Source organism: Schistocerca piceifrons, chromosome X (assembly GCF_021461385.2).
Source record: "Schistocerca piceifrons isolate TAMUIC-IGC-003096 chromosome X, iqSchPice1.1, whole genome shotgun sequence".
Lineage (NCBI taxonomy): Eukaryota > Metazoa > Arthropoda > Insecta > Orthoptera > Acrididae > Schistocerca > Schistocerca piceifrons.
Window position 1 is genome coordinate 811,070,408 of NC_060149.1, and position 25,337 is coordinate 811,095,744.

Below are 25,337 nucleotides of genomic sequence, written 5' to 3' on the forward strand. Positions count from 1 at the left end.
AGTGAGTGGAGTATTGCTTTCTGTAGTTCCCCATACTCTTTACCATGTTGAAGTTTTTTTCATTTGAGAGTATTTCTACAATTCCACTTGTAATTTTAAGAGTGCGAATTTATAATATTAAAAGGACACTCACAAATTAAATATGAAACAGTGATCAAGGTAGCTAAAGTTGATTAATGTCATGAAGTTGTAGAACATGCGAGGGTCAGGGGTAATTCAAAAAGTAATGCCTCCTCTATCTCTCTCTCTCTCTCTCTCTCCATCCATCTATCTATCCATCTATCTTTTTCTTTTTTTCTCAAGAATTTCAAGAGTAACTACTTACGTTTAAAACCCCAACATTGATGATTAATTTATGTCTTTTTAATATAATCTCTGTCCATTTCCACAGTTTTGGCTCATCTTTTAACAAGGGCATGTAATACAGTGAGGCAAAAGGACAGTCCTGCTTCCCAAGCCACTAACGCACGGATGTTTTCGTGGCCGCCTAATCTTCTAAGTGAATCCCACAATGAGCTGCTTTTAGCGGCCCGAACAGATGAAAATCTGACAGTGCCAGGTGAAGGCTGTATGGGGCAAGACTTCCCATCCAGTTTTCACAGTCTCTTCCGTGGTGTGACAACTCGTGTTTGGTCTTGCACTGTCATGTAAATGAACAATATCCACCATTGCTTTTGTTGAGTGAACTCACAGAAGATGTGCTGTAATCTGTTTGAGAGTTGTGACTTAGTGGACAGAATTTACTGTGTGTCCCTGACTACTGCATCATAACTTTCCCTGCCAATCACACAGTTTTGAACTTCTTATTTGGTGAGTTTCCAAGAGGCTATTCAACTAACTGCCTCTCCTATTCTGGAGCAAAAAATGAAGCCGTGTTTTATATCCAGCCACAATTTCTTCCAGCAGCTCCTCTCCTTTCAAATGGAAACACTTCATGACTTTGGAGGTAAGTGTTCTTCTTGTTACCCATGTTGCACAAACTTTTGGGTATCCCTGTTGTTGAATAATCCTCACCACACTACCTTTACTGAGGGATCATCACACATCTAGAGTCACCCGGTGGTCTTTAATTTACATGTGACAGGGTCCTTATTGACCATACACCTGCTCCACAAGCCTCTTCCATTTTTTTCTGTTGTGTGCACTAGTGTACTCATGTGCACTCATTTATATATGTGAGTGTCCATCGTTGAGTTCTGCTTCTCGTGGTAGTTCTCCTTGCGATCCTCAGTAAATACGACAGACTTGCCGGTTGTTTCAAGGATTTTATAAGATTTTTAATAATGAGGGCTGTACAGTTTTTGACACAATCTACTAAGCCTAATCCACTTTATTTGAAGGTTTTGATAACTGGTCTTTGGCTACACGGAGTAGCATCCCATTCCAGATGAACCATCCTATATACTTCTTCATTTCAGCAATATATTGTCTTCCTATGGGTATTACACTGAAGAGCCAAAGAAACTGGTACACCTACCTAATATCGTGATGGGCCCCGCGAGCACGCAGAAGTGCCGCAACATGACGTGGCATGGATTCGACTAATGTCTGACGTAGTGCTGGAGGGAATTGACACAATGAATCCTGCAGGGCTGTCCGTACATCCGTAAGTGTACGAGGGAGTGGAGGTCTCTTCTGAACAGCACGTTGCAAGGCATCCCAGATATGCTCAATAATGTTCATGTCTGGGGGAGTTTGGTGGCCAGCGTAAGTGTTTAAACTCAGAAGAGCGTTCCTGGAGCCACTCTGTAGCAATTTTGGACGTGTGGGGTGTCGCATTCTCCTGCTGGAATTGCCCAAGTCCGTCAGAAGGCAGAATGGACATGAATGGATGCAGGTGATCAGACAGGATGGCTACGTACGTGTCACTTGTCAGAGTCGTATCTAGACGTATCTGGGGCCCCATATCACTCCAACTGCACACCCCCCACACGATTACAGAGCCTCCAGCAACTTGAACAGTCCCCAGCTGACATGCAGGGTCCATGGATTCATGAGGCTGTTTCCATACCCGTACACGTCCATCCGCTCGATACAATTTAAAACGAGACTCGTCCGACCAGGCAACATGTTTCCAGTCATCAACAGTTCAATGTCGGTGTTGACGGGCCCAGGCGAGGCATAAAGCATTATGTCGTGCAGTCATCAAGGGTACACGAGTGGACCTTTGGCTCCGAAAGCCCATATCGATGATTTTTCATTGGATGTTTCGCACGTTGACACTTGTTGATGGCCCATCATTGAAATCTGCAGCTATCTGCGAAAGGGTTGCACTTCTGCCACGTTGAAAGTCCTCGTTGGTCCCGTTCTTGCAGGATCTTTTTCCGGCCGCAGCGATGTCGGTGATTTAATGTTTTGCCAGATTCCTGATATTCAAGGTACACTCGTGAAATGGTCGTACAGGAAACTCCCCACTTCATCGCTATCTCGGAGATGCTGTGTCTCATTGCTCGTGCGCCGACTATAGCACGACGTTCAAACTCATTTAAGTCTTGATAACCTGACATTGTAGCAACAGTAACCGATCTTACAACTGCGCCAGACACTTGTTGACTTATATAGGCGTTGCCGACGGTAGCGCCGTACTCTGCCTGTTTACGTATCTCTGTATTTGAATACGCATGCCTATACCAGTTTCTTTGGCGCTTCGGTGTATTTGACCAGCGTACCACATTTTTGAAAGAGCCAGCATTTTGACATATTGTATCCTTTGAATAAGATTTAAGTTCCTAATATAGTGTTGTTGGCTATTAAGGCACCTCCTACCTGTCGATTTGGAATTATCGTCAACCATTTCGTTCAACTCCGAGAACTTCCATTTCCTCTCATTCTGCGAAGGGGTGTGTTTTGAAGTTTTGTTCAACTATGGGAGCCGGGTTTTTGTTCTGCTGCTTTCTTATAAGAATCCATTATTTCTAATATCTTCCCAATGCCTTGATGCTGCTTAAGCAAATTGTTACATCGACGGCATAAGCGTTAACGGTAAACCTTTGTGCACCAACATTTATCCAGAGATCTGGTTGGAGATCGAGCAGATCACTGGTTCCAAGGAAATTATAAATAATATGATGGACAACGGGAACCCCTGCTGGACTGACTGCTGAATTGAGAATTCTTCCATGAAATGGCCGTTTATTTGTATTTTGGAGACCATTAGATTCCGGTCTGGTAGTAGCAGATCGGTCGCTCCGAGGGTTGAAGTAGTGAAGGCAGCAGACGATCAAGTAGGTAAAAAGACGAGGGCTGGTAGAAATCCTTGGGTAACAGAAGAAATATTGAATTTAATTGATGAAAGGAGAAAATATAAAAATGTAGTAAATGAAGCAGGCAAAAAGGAATACAAACGTCTCAAAAATCAGATCTACAGGAAGTGCAAAATGGCTAAGCAGGGATGGCTAGAGGACAAATGTAAGGATGTAGAGGCTTGTCTCACTAGGGGTAAGATAGATACTGCCTACAGGAAAATTAAAGAGTCCTTTGGAGAGAAGAGAACCACTTGTATGAATATCAAGAGCTCAGATGGCAACCCAGTTCTAAGCAAAGAACGGAAGGCAGAAAGGTGGAAGGAGTATATAGAGGGTTTATACAAGGGCGATGTACTTGAGGACAATATTATGGAAATGGAAGAGGATGTAGATGAAGACGAAATGGGAGATAAGATACTGCGTGAAGAGTTTGACAGAGCACTGAAAGACCTGAGTCGAAACACGGCCCCGGGAATAGACAACATTCCATTAGAACTACTGATGGCCTTGGGAGAGCCAGTCATGACAAACCTCTACCATCTGGTGAGCAAGATGTATGAGACAGGCGAAATACCCTCAGACTTCAAGAAGAATATAATAATTCCAATCCCAAAGAAAGCAGGTGTTGACAGATGTGAAAATTACCGAACTATCAGTTTAATAAGTCACAGCTGCAAAATACTAACGCGAATTCTTTACAGACGAATGGAAAAACTGGTAGAAGCGGACCTCGGGGAAGATCAGTTTGGATTCCGTAGAAATGTTGGAACACATGAGGCAATACTAACCTTACGACTTACCTTAGAAGAAAGATTAAGAAAAGGCAAACCTACGTTTCAAGCATTTGTAGACTTAGAGAAAGCTTTTGACGATGTTAACTGGAATACTCTCTTTCAAATTCTGAAGGTGGCAGGGGTAAAATACAGGGAGCGAAAGGCTATTTACAATTTGTACAGAAACCAGATGGCAGTTATAAGAGTCGAGGGGCATGAAAGGGAAGCAGTGGTTGGGAAAGGAGTGAGACAGGGTTGTAGCCTGTCCCCGATGTTATTCAAACTGTATATTGAGCAAGCAGTAAAGGAAAAAAAAGAAAAATTCGGAGTAGGTATTAAAATTCATGGAGAAGAAGTAAAAACTTTGAGGTTCGCCGATGACATTGTAATTCTGTCAGAGACAGCAAAGGACTTGGAAGAGCAGTTGAATGGAATGGACAGTGTCTTGAAAGGAGGATATAAGATGAACATCAACAAAAGCAAAACAAGGATAATGGAATGTAGTCAAATTAAATCGGGTGATGCTGAGGGAATTAGATTAGGAAATGAGACACTTAAAGTAGTAAAGGAATTTTGCTATTTAGGGAGTAAAATAACTGATGATGGTCGAAGTAGAGAGGATATAAAATGTAGACTGGCAATGGCAAGAAAATCGTTTCTGAAGAAGAGAAATTTGTTAACATCGAGTATAGATTTAAGTGTCAGGAAGTCGTTTCTGAAAATATTTGTATGGAGTGAAGCCATGTATGGAAGTGAAACATGGACGATAACTAGTTTGGACAAGAAGAGAATAGAAGCTTTCGAAATGTGGTGCTACAGAAGAATGCTGAAGATAAGGTGGGTAGATCACGTAACTAATGAGGAGGTATTGAATAGGATTGGGGAGAAGAGAAGTTTGTGGCACAACTTGACTATAAGAAGGGATCGGTTGGTAGGACATGTTTTGAGGCATCAAGGGATCACAAATTTAGCATTGGAGGGCAGCGTGGAGGGTAAAAATCGTAATGGGAGACCAAGAGATGAATACACTAAGCAGATTCAGAAGGATGTAAGTTGCAGTAGGTACTGGGAGATGAAGAAGCTTGCACAGGATAGAGTAGCATGGAGAGCTGCATCAAACCAGTCTCAGGACTGAAGACCACAACAACAACAGTAGCAGATCTGTTGTGCCCTGTGGGAACTTATAAAAAATGGTTCAAATGGCTCTGAGCACTATGGGACTTAACTTCTAAGGTCATCAGTCCCCTGGAACTTAGAAGTACTTTACCCTAACTAACCTAAGGACATCACACACATCCATGCCCGAGGCAGGATTCGAACCTGCGATCGTAGCGGTCGCGCGCTTCCAGACTGTAGCGCCTAGAACCGCTCGGCCACCCCCGCCGGCGGGAACTTATAGTTTTGCAACATATTCGTTAGATACTGGTGACTGTCTTTATCAAAGGAATGTCCTAGGTCTACGTTCAACAATCCTATTGTTCCGGTTTGGTACATCTGTGAGATGGTTGTGTCCCTCAGAGAGCAAAGCCCATCAATTATCTTCCTGATGCGAACACTACACGTTTGACCAGGCCAGATTATCTCTGGAAAAGTCTCTTTTAGTCTTGCGACTGTTATGCGCACCATTGTTTATGAATCGGCACATAAAATAGTTGTTGGCCTATAATCAGTTATTCTTCATGGTTTCGAAGTTTCAGGTACAAAGAATTCCTGGTTCATTTTCTGTATATATTTGACCCACTCTTTGTTTCTCAAACATGAGCTCTGTGAATTCTGCTTTGGTAACTGACCAGAAGGCTTTGTAAAATGCATACGGCATGCCGTCACTGCCCGGACTCCTATTTCCTCGTAAGTGCATTATAATGTCTTCAATTTCTTCTTCAAATGTGGGCTCAATCAAGACAGTGACATTTTCGTTGGTGAGGGAAGTCGTGCAGTGTTGTAGCAAACTTGCCGTCTTGGTGGGATCTGGCGGCTGTTCTCCGAACTCTCTCTGGAAAAGGTCCATAAGATCTTCGATATTAGCGGTGTCGTTTCCGTCGGAAGGCCTTAGATTTCAGACAAATCTCTGTCTGCACCGTTTCCGTTCTCTGCAGATGTGGTAGATGCTCCATTGTTCGTCTGGAATATGTCCCTTCTCTTTGCACGTGATTATTTTGCCTTCGAGTTCTTTTTCCTGTAGTTCTAGGATCTTCTTTCTGAATTTCTTCAGTTCGCGGGATCCGTCTTATCAGTTATCCACTTTTTCTTGGGGTTCTCGAACAATCACATAACAGAATTCGATGTTTTTCCTTCTAGTGTCACTGATCCTATATACTACGTTCCTGAGAAGTATATAAATTCCAGGTTTCACCAGATTATCTCACCATTCAAGCAAGCTGTTAAAGAACCGCTTCCGATAAACCCATAACAGTCGCAGAAGTCTGTTATTGCTCACACAACGTTGAGCAGGTTGTAGTTTCACTTCCAGTACCACTTTCCCACTACGTTGGGCGGGGGTAAAACTTTTATTTTAACTACAACTGCATGGTCGTCCGAGAAGCTGACTGGGATTGCTTCACAGTCCTGTACATCTGTTCCTGTTGTTGTATAAAATCTGCCCAGTCTCGAGGCCGACAGGGGAGATTCGTATGTATAGTGGGCTCGCTTGATGGCTAATCGATCTGTGGCGTGGGATTGATGCTATAGTGTCTGCCGATCTTACAACACAATTAAAATCTCAACCCTTTATAATGTCTCTTTTTGCGTGTCTCATAAAATACGGCATAGTTTCACTAAAATCTTTTTCTCTACTATCTCTATTATTTGTTGGTGATGGAGTATAAACGCTTAATATTGTTGTTTCATTTAGTTTGGCTTTGGTAACACGTCCATCTGGTTGCTTTTATAAGTTCACTAATTCTAATCCCATTCTCATTGAAATCCAGTAACTCATTGTTGTACGCATTATATTGCTGTTGTAGGCTCATCTCTTCGCAAGCTACTTCCTGAAAGAAGGCAGCGTCCACGTCATTGGCTTTTAAGATTTTCCCCAGAATTTTCATCCTTGTTTCACTTGTTATTCTGCAGATATTTATCGTTAGTAGAGTAAACACCCTCCTGTGGTCCATTGCAAGCTATTTATCAGTTTTCATGTCCATTCTTTGTTGTTGTCTTGTCGGAATTTGTTTAGAGGAAGTTCACTTTTCTTCTCCTTCGTCGTCGTACTGGTATTATCTTCCCGCCTGTTTCTTATTTTTCCGGCGTGCTGCATTTAGATTTGGTTTGGCTTTCACTCTCGGTGCCTTGTCAACACCATGATATTTGGTAGCGTCTGGTTACTAATACTTCCCTCTGCTGCCTTAACTGTGTGCTTTGCAGACCGTGTGGTGACACGGAAAGCAGTTTCCGCAGAAGCTACTACTTTACTTTCCCGTTTACATGCTCCATTCACAGCTGCTGTGGTTTGACTCAACTGTTCCTGTGTTGCTGCCTCGCGTGTTGTCTCCTGCAGTGGTTGGTGTTTACTTTCCTGCTGTCGACGGATCAAGGGGCTCGCCACGTATGGTTGTCGGGATTGATGAGTATCTGTGTCCACATCAGTTAACATCCCAATATTGGATCCACTCTGCACTGGTGGAACGTTATCGGGCTTCTGTTTCCTTGGTATCTGTGTCAATTTTTCTTCAGGGTCTTCTTCGGAGCTCGTACTGCCCTTTCCTTATGGCCGTTTCTTGTTGTTTTGATTTCGATGAGAACAAGGAAGACATTCATTTTCCACGTTTGTTTCGTTTTCGTGCTCTTGAAATGAAATCTAATGGACTATGTAGCTGTTTTCCTGAACAAAAGTTGCAGACTGGTCTTTATCGGTTTCATCCTTTTGATTTTTGTCTGATTTCTTGTACACTTCATTTGTTGCTGGTCTCTTATTCAAGGACGGGAATTTCTCTTCAACTAAATTGATCAGTGGATCCCATGTGAGTATTCCCGGTGTTGCCCGTTGCAGTACTTGAAGGAATAAGTTCTTGTGCCTCCAATCTTGTCCGCTGCTGCAGATTATTTAATAGAATAAACATGCGCCGTGGGGAGGCGTCTTGAAGATGCCCCGATACACTGAACACCTAACATGTGGAAGTTAGCTGGCCGACGTGGCCGTGCGGCTCTAGGCGCTTCAGTCCGAAACCGCGCTGCTGCGACGGTCGCAGGTTCGAATCCTGCCTCGGGCATGGATGTGTGTGATGTCCTTAGGTTAGTTAGGTTTAAGTAGTTCTAAGTCTAGGGGACTGATGACCTTAGATGTTAGGTCCCATAGTGCTTAGAGCCATTTGAACCATTTTTTTGGGAGTTTCTTTATTACGTGTACTCTGCGACCGCCTAGAAGAATGTGGGACGGGATATCGGGTGTAACAAACATTCGTGCAGATCGAATCCCGTGAATCTTGTATCTAGTAGACCACTTTTCGGATTAGTTCCTTTTTACCTGTCCGTAACTAGAAAGTATCTGCATCAAGTCCTTGTTGTCTAGCTCTGGGGAAGATTTAACACCCTGATAATTTTTAGTTCGCTTTAGCGTTACTTGTGTCAACCGTACTCACTAAATCATCACGATCATGTAATTCATATTTGCCCTAGGTTTTCAGTAATATTCTATCTAACATAGCAGAAATATGAAATTTATCAAAAACACAGTATTTCTCATTGTCCATTTGAATGAACTCACCATTATCACTAGAAATACCGAAATTTTCGTGCAGCCAATCATGAATTTCCAAAGCTGTATATTGCACGTATTCTTGTCAAAGGCATACCTCGAAGTATTCTTCCTCATCGAATCGATGTTGCGGGTACGAAGCAGAACCGCTGCTTCACGAACAGTACACAAATATGATGAAAACGATGAACAAGAAGATTCACTGCCTACAAGTTCGGTGGTTACACAAGGAATGCAACATACACGTACCGTAACACTTGTTTACGTAAATAGTCAGCTACAACACGGAGCACCGCACCGCACCGCACGTCCACACAGGCTGAGCACCAGGTCGCGCTGGTAAACGAGGCTGTCGTTTGAGACGTCGGCCATTTGTGATCCTAGTTCAAATTCTAGGCGCTTCAGTCTGGAACCGCGCGACCGCTACGGTCGCAGGTTCGCATCCTGCCTCGGGCATGGATGTGTGTGATGTCCTTAGGTTAGTTAGGTTTAAGTAGTTCTTAGTTCTAGGGACTGATGACCTCAGAAGTTAAGTCCCATAGTGCTCAGAGCCATTTGAACCATTTTAAACCTAAATTATCCTAAGGACAAACACACACCCACACATGCCCGAGGGAGGACTCGAACCTCCGCCGGGACCAGCCGCACAGTCCATGACTGCAGCGCCTCAGACCACTCGGCTAATTCCGCGCGGCTTTGATCCTATTATTGGAGGTCTTGAACCCCTTGGCAGACCGCATAGTGATTACCCAAAACGCCGTCCTGGGCCATTCAGTCCAGCATTTGAGAGTAACGGGTATTGTCGGAAGCATAAGATGTGCGACAGACGTTCACCTCAGCATCCTCAGCAGCCATTCGTCAATCTCAGTGAGATAAACTTCGCTAACACGACATGTCATGATGGATGTTGTCTTCTATATCTTAGGCGGTTCTTAGGCGACAAGAGATAACGCTGAGACTGTCATTTGATGTGTCAGGCCACATACTGCACGGTACTCACTAGAATATGAGGTCCTTCGGTGTCACGATGAACACTCTAGGCAGACCGCACCGTGTTTACCCATAAAACTATCGAAAAATACCCAATCTCTGGATTTGCATTCTGAGGATATTGTGTGCGTTTCTCGGGTAGTATGAGATATGAATGGTAGAGGTCACGCGTAAACGTCCCGGACACTAACTCGTTAAATATAGTGAGAGAAATCTCGTCGACAGTAGTACCAAGGGCAGCCATTACCGCCTCTGGGCTGTAAGGGGTATTTCGCTGGGGCAATCGACCGAGGTGTTCAGTCATGCCACTTTTTCCGTAAATAAAAAAATCCATGGTTTTAATTATTGTTCATGTGTTCTTACTTATTTTAATTTAGTGATGGCACCTGCTATTATTGATGCTATTAATGTACTGACGATCTCAAGTACTTAATGAAATAATAGATGAAATGCGCAATTTTGCTTTTGTTCTACAGTATTAATGTATTGTGTTAAGCGGTTTTCGGCTTACAAGGCCATCATCTGGCATTTACTGATTTCTTTGTGTAAGCCAACAACCGGTTAACACATCAAATTAATTCTGTGGAACGAAAGCGAACTAGCGCTTTTCATTTATTATAATGTCGTTCTACCAAGAACCGACGGAAGATTTAGCTAAATTATTGAAATACTGTTCCCACTATCATTATAATGACCTAATACATAATGCGAACAACTGATTTAGCGCATGAACAGAATGCGGTAAACAGGAAAGAACGCTCCAAATTTTTGGGTGTAAATATTAATAAAAACTTGAACTGCAAGGCCATATTACTGAGTTGCTCAAACAATTAAGTTTAGTTACTTTTTCTCTCCGTGTGATTGCTAGTACTGGCAAGGAACGAATCAACCTCCAGATAAAAGGTCTTATGGGATGATTTTCTCGTCACTTAGAAAGAAAGTATTGATTACACAAAAGCGAGCAGTAAGAAGAATATGTGGTGTGCACCGGCGGCCGTCATGTAACATCTCTTCAAAGGCTAGGAATTTTAGCTGTACCATCACAGTACATACAGGATGTTCGAAAATTCCCGCTACAAACTTCTAGGACTTGTAGTGGGGAGTGAGTAGATAATACACTTCTGCAAATGGAAAAAAGAACACATTGACACCGGTGTGTCAGACCCACCATACTTGCTCCGGACACTGCGAGAGGGCTGTACAAGCAACGATCACACGCACGACACAGCGGACACACCAGGAACCGCGGTGTTGGCCGTCGAATGGCGCTAGCTGCGCAGCATTTGTGCACCGCCGCCGTCAGTGTCAGCCAGTTTGCCGTGGCATACGGAGCTCCATCGCAGTCTTTAACACTGGTAGCATGCCGCGACAGCGTGGACGTGAACCGTATGTGCAGTTGACGGACTTTGAGCGAGGGCGTATAGTGGGCATGCGGGAGGCTGGGTGGACGTACCGCCGAATTGCTCAACACGTGGGGCGTGAGGTCTCCACAGTACATCGATGTTGTCGCCAGTGGTCGGCGGAAGGTGCACGTGCCCGTCGACCTGGGACCGGACCGCAGCGACGCACGGATGCACGCCAAGACCGTAGGATCCTACGCAGTGCCGTAGGGGACCGCACCGCCACTTCCCAGCAAATTAGGGACACTGTTGCTCCTGGGGTATCGGCGAGGACCATTCGCAACCGTCTCCATGAATCTGGGCTACGGTCCCGCACACCGTTAGGCCGTCTTCCGCTCACGCCCCAACATCGTGCAGCCCGCCTCCAGTGGTGTCGCGACAGGCGTGAATGGAGGGACGAATGGAGACGTGTCGTCTTCAGCGATGAGAGTCGCTTCTGCCTTGGTGCCAATGATGGTCGTATGCGTGTTTGGCGCCGTGCAGGTGAGCGCCACAATCAGGACTGCATACGACCGAGGCACACAGGGCCAACACCCGGCATCATGGTGTGGGGAGCGATCTCCTACACTGGCCGTACACCACTGGTGATCGTCGAGGGGACACTGAATAGTGCACGGTACATCCAAACCGTCATCGAACCCATCGTTCTACCATTCCTAGACCGGCAAGGGAACTTGCTGTTCCAACAGGACAATGCACGTCCGCATGTATCCCGTGCCACCCAACGTGCTCTAGAAGGTGTAAGTCAACTACCCTGGCCAGCAAGATCTCCGGATCTGTCCCCCATTGAGCATGTTTGGGACTGGATGAAGCGTCGTCTCACGCGGTCTGCACGTCCAGCACGAACGCTGGTCCAACTGAGGCGCCAGGTGGAAATGGCATAGCAAGCCGTTCCACAGGACTACATCCAGCATCTCTACGATCGTCTCCATGGGAGAATAGCAGCCTGCATTGCTGCGAAAGGTGGATATACACTGTACTAGTGCCGACATTGTGCATGCTCTGTTGCCTGTGTCTATGTGCCTGTGGTTCTGTCTGTGTGATCGTGTGATGTATCTGACCCCAGGAATGTGTCAATAAAGTTTCCCCTTCCTGGGACAATGAATTCACGGTGTTCTTATTTCAATTTCCAGGAGTGTATTTTGAACTGGAACCCGTGCCATGCGGTGTAGCCGCTCGGCCTCAGGGCGCCTTGCCACGGTTCGTGCGGCTACCCCAGTCGGAGGTCCGAGATCCCCTCGGGCATGGGTGTGTGTTGTTGTCCTTAGCGTAAGTTAGTTTAAGTTAGATTAAGTAGTGTGTAAGCCGATGACAAGCAGTTTGGTCCCATAGGAACTTACCACCAGGAATCCATGTCCAGAAAAACACCGTTTCCGTGCTACAGCCATTTAAAAAAATGTTGGTTACGCGACCAATTCTACAGGTAAATGATTAGGCGTGACCCAATGCACCACTTGTCTTATATTTCCACCCATTAATAAACAAAGAAACAAAAAGGACACTTAGTTTTCACAAACACTGTTGTTTATAGTTAAACTTTCAATTCTCCTTGACGCACCGGAGTCACGCCTGCTGACGGTGAAGGTACCCATTTCTCGAAGCCGTTGCGTAATTGTGGCGAAAAGGATATGCGATGGAGTCGGACGTTGTGGGTAACGATCTTGATAAAGGCGACGAACAGCTCTTCCATTACCGTAAGCTTCGCCATAGAGAAGGATCATGTCGGTGTATTCTGCAAACGTGTACTCAACGATGTTGCTCTAACACTCACAGGCTCGAACCAGGTCAGAGAGATAACACAGACGTCAAATGACATCTAGCAAACATGCTTTCAGACTGCTGTAGCAGGGAAACGGTACGTTTTCGGACATAGGTTCCTATTCAAAATATTATGTACTTACTCCCGTCTGCAAGCCCTGGAAATTTGTAACGGGAATTACCGAACACCCTGCATATTCCCTAACAAAATTCGTCATACATAATCCATCACAATTTCAGAAGAGTAGTGACGCCCATACCTACATCAAGGAAAAAAATATGGCCTTTATAAAGCTGTCATTCGTTTAGATGAGATTTCAATACGCAGGAACAAAAATTGTTGGTTATACCAAATAATGTCTGACAGATAACAAAGCAAATTTTAAATTTAACCTACAGTCATTTCTCCTGGGCAACTCCTTCCATCCTGTGGACGAATTTTCACTTAAAAACTGCTAACCTAGTAAAAACCTAGTTTTAAGTGCAATTGCATGATTAATACTAAAAAAATGTTTGTTCATTATTGTTAACTCTAAACGCGTATACATATCCTGTAAATTGAGTAGTTCCAAATAATTTCGATAAAAAATCGTTGAAATCATCTACGAAACATGTAACTAACTATTACCACCTTGATGTTGCTACATCATCGACGACTACCAATACTTATGCTGCTACTACTACTATTACTACTACTAGCTGGTAAACTACTACAACGGTAGTTTTTACCTAATTAGCGTTTGTCCTAATTTTTATATTGGCTTTGTCACTTACTCTGATTATAGTCTTGGTTGACAGCATTCGTTTTTTATTCAGTTTGATTTAAGGAAGACACATCCGCTATACTGTTGTACGATTGTGAAGGTGTTTCAGTACATTCTGCGTCAGAACAGACATGCTATGGATTGCAGCAATATTTTGCAACGTCACTTCACTTTTCAAAAAAATGGTTCAAATGGCTCTGAGCACTATGGGACTTAACATCTAGGGTCATCAGTCCCCTAGAACTTAGAACTACTTAAACCTAAATAACCTAAGGACATTACACAACACCCAGTCATCACGAGGCAGAGATAATCCCTGACCCCGCCGGGAATCGAACCCGGGAACCCGGGCGCGGGAAGCGGGAACGCTACCGCACGACCACGAGTTGCGGACTTCACTTTTCATCGAGTAACACTGATTTCTCTCGTGCCTCGTTGTGTCCGCTTTCCTTTCCTGTTCCGTTACTGGTATAAGTGATATTAGAGTTAGCTAACTTCTTTTTCGTTCGCTGGGCTCATGTCATCTGTTAGTATCCTCCATTCAAATAAGTATGAGATGACCCACGTAGAGCAAGATACTGGAGTAGTCTTGTAAGTGGCTCAAAATGTGTTAACTGATGCTTCTCGTTTACGTGTAGTGTTCTTCTTCCTGTGTCTGATGAGTTACACCTTTGCAATCTTTCTTCCTAGACACCATACACAAATTGATCAGAAGTGGGAATTAACAATGGTGCAGGAACAACGTTCCACCACACAACCTAATGTAGCATAAAACTGGGTAAAGGTCCAATCACCGAAGATGATACACAATATACGAATACCACTTTTCTTTCTTTCTACTGCATTCGCGAATTGTACAAATTCATATAAGCCGGAATTTTTCTAAAACATTGAAGATATCCTGACTTCGTTCAGTAAGACTGTAAAGATTCTCTACTACATTTTTGTAGAAAAGTTATTCGATAGACGCTTTTAATTTCAGTAAACGGCTTTGCAGTAGAAAACCTCCATAACCTAAAACGCTGATCTGCTAAGAATGTAGGCACTGAAACCAGTATGAGAATTTTAAAGCACTGACTTAAAGTGAAATTTAAGAAGTGCTATTTAAATTGTGCTTATAGCCTGTAAAAGTGTGTTACTGCGATAATTACTTTGATCGATATCGACGGAAGTTATAAGAAAGTACTATATCTGCAGAACATCTACCATTAAAGGATAGTCTCCGGCAACTTTTATCTTCTTAGGAGTACACTTTGTATTTCATTACCTGCCTCGAGCGCTGGAAGTGCACTTTAAAGAGGGAGTGATTCGTATTTCAGTGTTATTTGTGTAGTGAAAGATAAGTTGACGTTCAAACAGCCGGACTCTGTGAAGACACCGCCAGTATCGTGAGTCGGCTTCTATTTATCTTATCGAGCATATCGCCCGGTAAGACGTTTTTGAAGCAGAACGTCGCATGGGTCGGATGTCACCAAGGCACTTCAGCAAAAACTTTCATGTGGAGAGAAATTTAAGAAAGGACTTAGGAGGACAGTATTGACTTAGATTACTGTCAGATATACAGTACTGTATTAACTGTTTCAATTTTCCTTACGCTGAGAATCAGGAAGACCTCGCACTGCAGCACGTTAGTGTAGTCTGCTGCCAGCAAGGCTACTGACTTGAAATAGTTGCTGAAACTATTCTGCGTAAGTGTGAAGATGGACTCCGACTTCAGAATCATCTTTTCTGTTTATTGTTGTAAATTAGACGATAGACGTATCATCAAAACGTATACACTTCGAGCTAAAGAGGGTGTCATTGCTTACAGAATCGGCATAATGCTGCTTTATGTTTGACACACATCAGCTCGTTCACATCACTGCATGTACTTAAAATTTGGCCAGAGGTGGAGTGGGACTATGGCTGTCAGTTTTCAGACAGAGTTCCTATTCGGTCCAAAGACGTCCGATCTGTCAACAACTAGTAGGGTATTATTCTAGAAGTTTTCTCGGAGAGCTGAGTATTCCTCGAGGTTTCGGGTTTGGCGCTGGATTATGTCGACGTCTTGGCACGATATTTCAGCTGAACACCATTCAACCATCCTCAGATAGTACGATATGGCAGTGCCTGTGTCGTTAAGAAGATTTATGAGATGTTCCTTCGGACATGCGTATATGTCCGAAGGAACAGACACTGCGGCGACTACAGCCGTTACGAAATACACGAAATACATTCGCAGATGCGAATACGAACAACCACCAACTGTATAAGGGAATGACGACAACGAAAATTTGTGCCGGGCCGGGACTCGATTCCGATTTCCCGCTAAACTTTCAGGCAGTGACTTTCAATTAAAATGTCCTCCCCAGTACGGTGATTACATAATGGGTGTACGAGTACACCTTGTGACGCAGAAACGATGACATATGGAAGTTTGAGTGTGGCCGTGAGTCGTGCACCACTAGCCAAAGCGATTAACGCGACCGCTCGCGTAAAGCAGGAAATCTGAGTTCGAGTCCGATCTGGCACAAACTTTCACTGCCGTCTTGCGTTATACAGCTGCGAATGTATTCCATGTATATTCAAATGACTTTGACACATATTGGGCAACTGAAATTGTTCGCCGGCCGCTGTGGACGAGCGGTTGTAGGCGCTTCAGTCTGGAACCACGCGACCGCTACGGTCGCAGGTTCAAATCCTGCATCGGGCACGGATGTGTTTGATGTCCTTAGGCTAGTTAGGTTTAAGTAGTTCCAAGTTCTAGGGGACTGATGACTTCAGATGTTAAGTCCCATAGTGCTCAGAGCCATTTGAACCATTTTTGACATTGTTCACCAAAAAATTTTCAGTGGTATGCAGGCTATGGTTTTGAGCAGACCAGCCCAGCAATTTTACTTATTACCCTCGAACTACGATGCGATGGTCCTCAATTTCTGGACACATGCATTATCAAGCTGACACGGAAAAGATCCAAAGTTCAAAATGTATCCAACGTTAGTGTTAAATTGTTTCACAGTACTGCGTTCGTTTTTCTATTGACGTAAAATCTGAGCTCAAACCAGTGAACGAACGCTAGACTATCACATCACTTGCCCTAAATTTTACAGTCGCCACAAACCACCCAGGTAAATACTGTTCATCAGGCAACGTAAGGACACCTAAGGGTTCATCATGTACCGTGACTCATATCTCCATAAAGTTACTTCCGGCGCCCTTACGACTAATGACAATGTAGCTTTCAACACTTTTAAGCGTCATTGCACTTAATCCTTGTGATCGGTGCCTTGTAGCCCATCTCTCGACGGATAATTTCCACTAACATCCGAAACTAAATTAGAACCGAAGTCCCATGCGGTATTTAACTAGGATGACCGACGGATGGATAGTAAAGTACGCTTTTGAGTTTTCAGCCTCTGACAATTTCCTTGGCCTGCCAGAGCTCTGACAGGGTTTGTTGGTTTCTTGACGTTTATAGTCCACAACAACTTCTCTAACACTAAGCGTAGGTAAAAGCACCTTCTGTGTATGTAGATTACCGTTTAACGTCCCAGCGGCGACGAAGCCATTAAAGATGGATCATAAGTTAAGCTACAACAACAATGAGAAAGAAAAATGGCTACGGTTCTCTCTCCCTCTCTCTCTTTTTCAAAGAAACTATTTCAACATTCACGGTGATTGATTTAGAGAAAACAGGAAAAACCCAAATGTGGTTGGGTGGTGGGCGACATGAAACCCGCTCCTCCCGAAATCGAATCTGTTGGTTTAACCGCTGCACCATCTTTGGCAAGTAACTTCTGTGACATCTTACTTACAGAATGCTCACATTAGTGGACCCCTGTAATTATGGTCTATTCAAACTCACTCAGCTTTCTTCTGAATGACGCATACACTCAGAAAATATGTCTCTGATGTTGATGTAGTCTGCCTTTACTTACATATCCTATACGGTCTCGGATGCATAGCCTGATATCGCGTTGAGCGTCGTCAGTGGAGTGTACGGAGACTCCTGACGAGATATTTTACGGAACATAGCGTTTTTCTCTGTTCATTCGTCCCCCGTCTCTTATAGCATAATGCAGAGTGGTGGTTAACTGAAGAACACAGCAGTAAGTAGCGGAGGACACTTTATGGTGGCTTTGTCAGAATAGCTGGCATGATTACGGAATCCCGGAATACTACTGTATTGAATAAAATACTTTGATAGTGTGCAAGGTATGATACCAGTTCAGTCTCGTCTCTCCATACACTATCAGAAATGCTCCACTAATACAGATCGTAATTATTTCGTCCTATGATATTTGGCTTCTCCTCATCATTTCTAATCTTTTACTTTCGTATATTTTGCCAAGTTGAGTGGAGAAAGACTCGTCTGAAAATACCAACTCTCCAAAGACGCTAAATACACCTAGTTTCCCACGGGCTGGTTGCAGGTAGTGGCTTTTCATCATGGTGTAAATGGTCACTCCCTTCTTTGTACCGCCCAACCAAGAGCTTCTGGGAATGATCTCATTTGTGCTAAGGAATGCTGAAGTTCAGCTTGTTAAAAGTACTCTCGATTCTCAGAATCCAGTTAGATTCGACATATTGTCCAGCATGCTAATAGAAGGTATAGACAGATGAGTAGAGTGGTATGGTCTGCTTTTCGCTGGTGAGAGCTTATTTCAGAATTTAGATTTCGGTAGCGAGTTTACTATACATCCAGTCACATAAATGTAATGACAACAAAAATCTCACACGCTTTATCAGACTCTCCTATCAGGGAACTCATTGGACTCATTCTAGGGAAACGATTTTCAAATCGAAACATAACCTTCACTAAGAAGATTGCACCCGTACCGTTTCTGCCTATATCACTTCAAGCAATGGCCACAACATTTCATTTACCAAGGTCACCTGTCTTCGTATGCGAAGTCTTCAGAACCTCAAACTAACAATTAAAAGCGTTATTAAAATTTAAATACAGTATTTGTCATGGGACATTTGATGAATGTGCAAATTTTATCGTACCTTTGTGGTAATGCCGCCGTGAATGACATTCTAGTTACTACGTAATATGATCCACACCTTATCTAAAACCTTTCTTTGGCTAAGAAACTAAAACACTCGGAAACACATTATTAATTCTGAGCTGATATTATTTTGGAACTGTAGAGAAAAGATACTCTCCTCTGTAGACGAGGCCGTCAACGCACGCTAATACATTTGCACTGCAGATAGTAGAATCGAATCACGGTGGTGGGAGAAATCTGGTCAGAAGCGGATCAGATGTGACGGAGTAAAGTTCCTGATAACCAGGCTATGCGCCGTGTTCTTGGATTAAATTTTAAATATCTTCGCCTCGTATTATGTGGTAAGGGTGTTTGACACTGTTAAAGGTAATTAGTCCATTGCATTGCGATCGACTTGCTGCTGTTCGAGAAGAGTAGCTTGGGCAGGGGTACGGGGTTTCAACATTCCTAACAACATGCCACCGTATATGCTCACGTCATAGTCATCTATACTTGAGAAAGTTAACAGCTGACGGTTCATAACAAGTGAGAGGAAAGCAAAATGAAACCAGCGCCACTGGGATCATATCAGGACAGCAATAAGAAATTTCTGCATTGTGCCAAGCGCTCATTGTCCGTGTGCAGCATCTGAAGACTAATTCAGCTCTTTGGTTACTAAGAAGTGAAAATGAATTTAGTTAGTCAGTTATCGAGCACAGTGTACGTGGTTATACACGTTAAAAAAGAATTTTACCTGAAACAAGAAATCTGCGGTAACTCTAGCCCATCTTAGCACGGACAAATGTGGAATCATGGAAAGGATATCTATTTTCTCCAAATTATGTGCTTCTGATCCGCATAAGAAGTATTCGGAAACCAGGAGATCATCTTCCTATTATTTCGCTAAACGGCTAGATCTTATCACAAAAAATACGGAGGAACTGGCTTAACCACTTTTGTGAGTTTTTTCACGACGCGGCCTTAACAAACAGTCCTTTATCCGCCCTTCTACGCCTTACAGCAGGTGCAAACACACTCATATACACAAATGCTCGCACAAGCGTATGGTCCCCCAATGCTGAAAACATCAGCCCACTGGCAAATGGAAGCTACCTTTGTGCTTACAGGGTAAGTGCTTAGAAACAGAGGACAATTTGTGATTGGACATAGACGGAGGAGGACGACGCCCGAGTCTTAGTCACAGAAATCGTCCCAGTGTTCACATTAAGCTAGTTAACGAAACAACGGAAAGCCTAAATCTTAGTAGGCGGCTGGGAATTTGAACTAAATAATGCTACGATCTTCATTAGGATGACGAGCGTGTGTACATCCTGATGTGACAGTTTTGTTTCGAGGGCGGTCACCTCAGTCAGACGACGCATTTTTGCATAGTTAAAGCACCAACAGAACACTGAACCTACTCCATGTTCCACTAACTCTTTCATGAAGCATTTCTGGAGACCTTACTGAATCTATGATGAACACAGCAAGTCACATCACTCACACACTAGCAAAATATGTCATCTGGCCTAATAACACGTTTGTGGGATTGAAACTTTCCCTATTGGATTTTCTTCGTGTACCGTAATCGGGAAACGTAGCCTGTAATTTGCGAGTAAGACGGGCGTCTACACTGCTGATCTGCTACAAATGTCCAAACAATGTAATTCTCTAAGAATTTTTGTTCCGAAACGGTTCGGGAAAGACCACAGTCGACCTCCCGCTGCAGTACTTGCCTCATAGAGAACGGACTTCCAGCCACGATCCCGGAGACACCTAAACGGTCTCGCAGGCGGACAGCGCCTAATCGTCATCACCGTTTTCGTCCATATGAATTGTATATGCAGGTCTGGGCCAGAAGTGAAAGTGACGGAGGCAGGAGCTTTAGATGGCCGAGCATTTAAAAAAATTGCAGCTAAGGCGTCGGTCGTATGAGACATGAGCCATTTATGTTAGCGCAGTTCCCAGACAGCAGGTGGTGCAGAGGAAGGCGTACATAGCGGTAAACCGAGGGCTGGGGGTCGAATAACTATGTGGAAGCTTCTCTTCATTATTTTCAATTTTTACGTTACTTGAACTGCAAATAAACTGTGTATTGTATTTATTAACACTTTCACCAAAGGCCTGGAAAGGAAAGCCAAAGAAAAATTTGGGATTATAAATAAATTTTGAGGAAGATATTGTCTGACGTACACAATACCTTCCTACAAAACATTAGATAAATTTGTCATTTTACAGTTGATGGTTTACACGTGCTGGGATGTCATTGATCGTAAAAACAGGAGAAGCAGTAGTTTTCTCGGTATCTAGCTCACGTTGTAGACGCCGCGCTTCTTGCAATTACATGGTTGTTTTAATGTCTCTAATAGAAACAAACTTGACTGACATTCATAAAAGATTATGTCTCTTCACACAATTTCGCAGTAAACCATACATAACACATCATTTCACCAAATATCGTTGAGGGTGGCTTGCCGTTTACAGATGAATGTATTTTCATGCGATCGGCTGGGGATGTGATTTCTTTGTGTCTGTCGGCGAGATAAGAGCAGTTTTGCACATGTGGCTTAATCAATCAAGTTCAATATATTGAGCATTATCTAGGTTTATCTGCAGTGCAAATAACGTAAAAACTGAAAATGAAAAGGTCTTCTCATTTGAATTCAAACCCTTGCCTACAGTTCCGTGTTCTTCCCGCTCCGCCAAGCGCTGCCTGAAAACCACGCTAACATTGCTTCACCCGGCCCGCGGCAAAAATGCTGTTTATCCCAAGCGTTTGGCCATCTGGAGCTCCCACTTCGGTCACTTTCATTTCTGGGCATGACCTGGATATCCCATAAATTTGGACGAAATGGGTGATCATGAGTAGGCACAGTCCCCTTGTCAAACCGTCAAGATTTCGATCGCAATTTTGACGTGCATGTATTCCTTAGAGACTGGGGTGTATGGTACTGCTGGTAAACACCAAGTAATGAAATACTGCCACTTAATTCACAGAAGAATATTTGGTACGCTAAGAGGTAATCACCCGTCTTTTCCTTTCTGCCTTTGCGCCCCATTATATACACAGTGAACGAGTGAACGAGACGGGCACTGTTCTGTGCAGCTTTCATTGTTCTCCAACTCACCTTGTTCCGTGACATCTACATTCGCCCGAAAGTGATGCGAGGTAGGTCTGAAAATTCTGGACTTCGCCCATAGATCGCAGCACTAGATTCGTCATTTCCTTGCCCCCCCCCCCCCCCCCCCCATCCGCCCACCCAGGCCGCCTCGCCCAGAGGTTGGTACAGCTTTCAAAAATTCCGTGTGAAATTACTTCATCCAATAGTTGACTGCCGACAGCTGTCTGGAAAAGACGCGGTGCATGAATCCTCAGAAATGGAGAAATCAAATATCGTGCAGTGATAAAGTTTTTGTAAAGGAAAGTTTTGAAGTCAACTGAAACTCGTTCCAGGTTGTCAAATTTGCATGCTGACTGGTGGCTGTTCTCGATCAACTTCCACCTTGAAGAAATGTGCTGCTAATTTAAACGAGGCAGTGGATCCAAGGTGATCCAGGCGAAGCCGTGCGAAAAATGCAACCACAACATAAACCGTGGAAAATGTGCAAAATATGAGCTTGTAAGATAGTAATACGAACGTATGTGAACCTGCCAAGGTTGTAAAGATTTCAAAAGAACGTATCGGCAATGTTTTGTATGACGAATTACACAAGTAGTAGCTTAGTGCAAAGCGGGATCAGCACCTGCTCACGGCAAGTCAGAAAAAATTTCGCACGACAGTTAATGACGTTTTCCTAAAAACTAAAGAGATGTTGTTCTGCGTGATGTGAGACAACGAATGAAACACGGATTCGCAGTACAAACCAAAATCGAAACAGTAGACAGAAACCTGTTCGTTAGCTCCAAAGAAGGCGAAGACGGTGTCATTAGTGATACAGATAATGAATTCAGTGTTCTGAGATACGAAAGGAATTCTATTAGTTGTATTTCTCCAAAGATATAAAAAAATAACCGCAGAACATTATTTTAGCCTTCTAAGGGATGGGGATGCACAAACTGGAGAAAAGAACTTCATTTGCAGAAGAAAGAAAATCATCTTTAATCAAGACAATGTAACTGCCCACGAATGTGGCTCCCTCAGACTTCCATTTGTGCCCAAAACTCAAAATTTTCCTCGCTTACTATCTTTCTCGGTTCATCCAAAATGCGACTGCAGCTGTGGTCAAATATTTTGCAGTATTGGCAAAAGAACACTACACACATGGAATATAGTAACCGGAATACCACTGGATACAGCGTACTGATGTCAAAGTAGAGTGTGTTCGAAAATGAAATGTTTTTGAAAACATTAATTCTCATAATCATTCGCAAGCAGAGAACTTTTCAAGCCACCCTCACGTTAGCTCCGACACCTCATTTGACTGATTTCTTGGTTGGTGAGTTTATCCTAAATATGTTGCCTTATTCCCATAATCAATGTCCATTGTCCCAACTATACGTACATATTTCGTAGTTGAATTCACTAAGAGAATTGGCACGACGAATCGAAGCAGTTACCCTTGTATGAAAGACATCTCTATCCGACTAGCCTGACAAATGTTTTCCTCGATTTTCCTATATGATTTCTTTCATATGGAGATATATTTATTTCAAGAAAGTTACGGCTGGTTCTGCCCCATCTATGTCTATTTCCATTAAGGCTCTGTTTTTAACAATGCCGCTTTCAAACTTTAATTGAATCTCCGAGCAAATAATGAAGAATTCAGAAATAGCACATCTGCCCCTTGCGAAGGTAAGATGCTACGGCTACAAATAAATCCAGGAAATACGCCGAAATCCAGTATAATTCCCGCCGCACCACAAGCGACTGTAAGTGTCTTTACTCGGAAGCTGCCGACGTGTGGATATGAGGAAAATTTCGCAGTCGTTGGCCGTTCGTCCCGTCAGGAAGGGGCGCATGCGCGCGATGTATGACGGCGCAGGCGGTCCGACAGCGAAACAGCAGCGGCGGGAGCCGCGCGGTCGATGTAGGCTCCTTGAGAGATATATTTGTGGATCGTGCCCGAGAGTCGCATTCCTGGCGGACAAACACAGCGCCTCCCCGAACCCCGCAGTTCTCGGCGGCGCGGGACACCTCGGCCGCTCCATTTGTCTGCTGCAGAACGATGTGGTTGTCTGTACCAGCGCACCCAAAATTACTCCCGCCTCGTGTTACAAATGGTGGCCCTTCGCCCGAACCGAGTGTCGAACGTGCTACAGGAGGGAATGTGCGGCCCCTTTCTGTCAACAGTATAACTGCCGACAGAAAAAGGAAGAGCACATTTTGCAGTCTTTCTTCAAACAGGAAAAGATAGGAAAAACGTGTTTACGACGGAAAAAGGGAAGGAAGGATAGTATGTTGTCGATACTGGAATCATAAAATACGGAGCATTAGTTTAAGAGAAGGCGGCGAACGAATCATCCAGTAGCAAACGATAGCAAGAAAAAACAGGATGTCTGTAGTGCTCTCTCACTTTATTCTTGTGATCCTTCCACAAGATATACAACGCTAGCAGTAAAATGGTCCTACTGTTTGAATATTTGATCTATAAGCTTTGTTTAAAAAAAAAGCCTTATTTCCACGATCGTGGTCTAAAATCTCTGTGCATTACCGTAACAGTCCGGAACTACTTGAATCGGCCTGTTCCAAACGTAGTGGCACTGAATGACTCTTCTTTGTATCAAAAACATTCGAAAACTACACAAGACGAGTCTATAAATTCGTTTTGTTTGCGGTTTGCTTCGACTCTGCACAATACTTTCTCGGAGTTCCACCAAATATCGAAGTCGTTCATTTGCTTCAGATGAACCTGATTCTGTGTCTGCCTTTCGCTTAAGAACTCTACTCCCAGTCAGTCAATCGAAGAGACTAAGCCGGCCGGGGTGGCCGAGCAGTTCTAGGCGCTACAGTCTGGAACCGCGCGACCGCTACGTCGCAGGTTCGAATCCTGCCTCGGGCATGGATGTGTGTGATGTCCTTAGGTTAGTTAGGTTTAAGTAGTTCTAAGTTCTAGGGGAGTGATGACCTTAGAAGTTAAGTCTCATAGTGCTCAGAGCCATCTGAACCATTTTTTTTGACGAGACTAACCCCTCTGCATACTACGTTCTAAAGCTCTACTCAAAACTTAAAACAGCTTTTCTCCTACAGTTACATTTATCAGTTTCTTTAAAAAGCAGCAGGCAATTAATTATGCAAATAAGACATTTTGTATTAGAGCCACAGAATATGCCAAGCTAGCGCTGGCTGACTCATCTTTTGTACAGGAGCGTCAAGTCTGCTGGCAGACTTTTGGAGCTGAGGAACCCGTGGTCTCGAAAGACTCCTTTCCAATTGGTAACCCAGTTGTCATTGTAAGCATATTGACTGAAAATACCTACGCAATAATGCATAGTATATTACATTAGATTAGCCGTAGTTTTTGCTGCATGTATCCGACGTCATAAAAATACACAATACAAATTTACAAAGAAAAAAAGTTATGCTAATGTCCCTTCCACAGATCCCAAGGGAAATGGTCTTCATGGAAGTGGAATAAGTACGAAAAGTCTTAACATGCTTTCATTTAAAAGGCAATAACACACTTGACACAAAACACGCAAATCAATGATACAGTGAGATGCCTATGATAAATCTTACGCTATCGTAGCCATGCGTCATCACAGAGAAAATCAGTTTACAGCACGTAATAACATTGATCACGTTACCT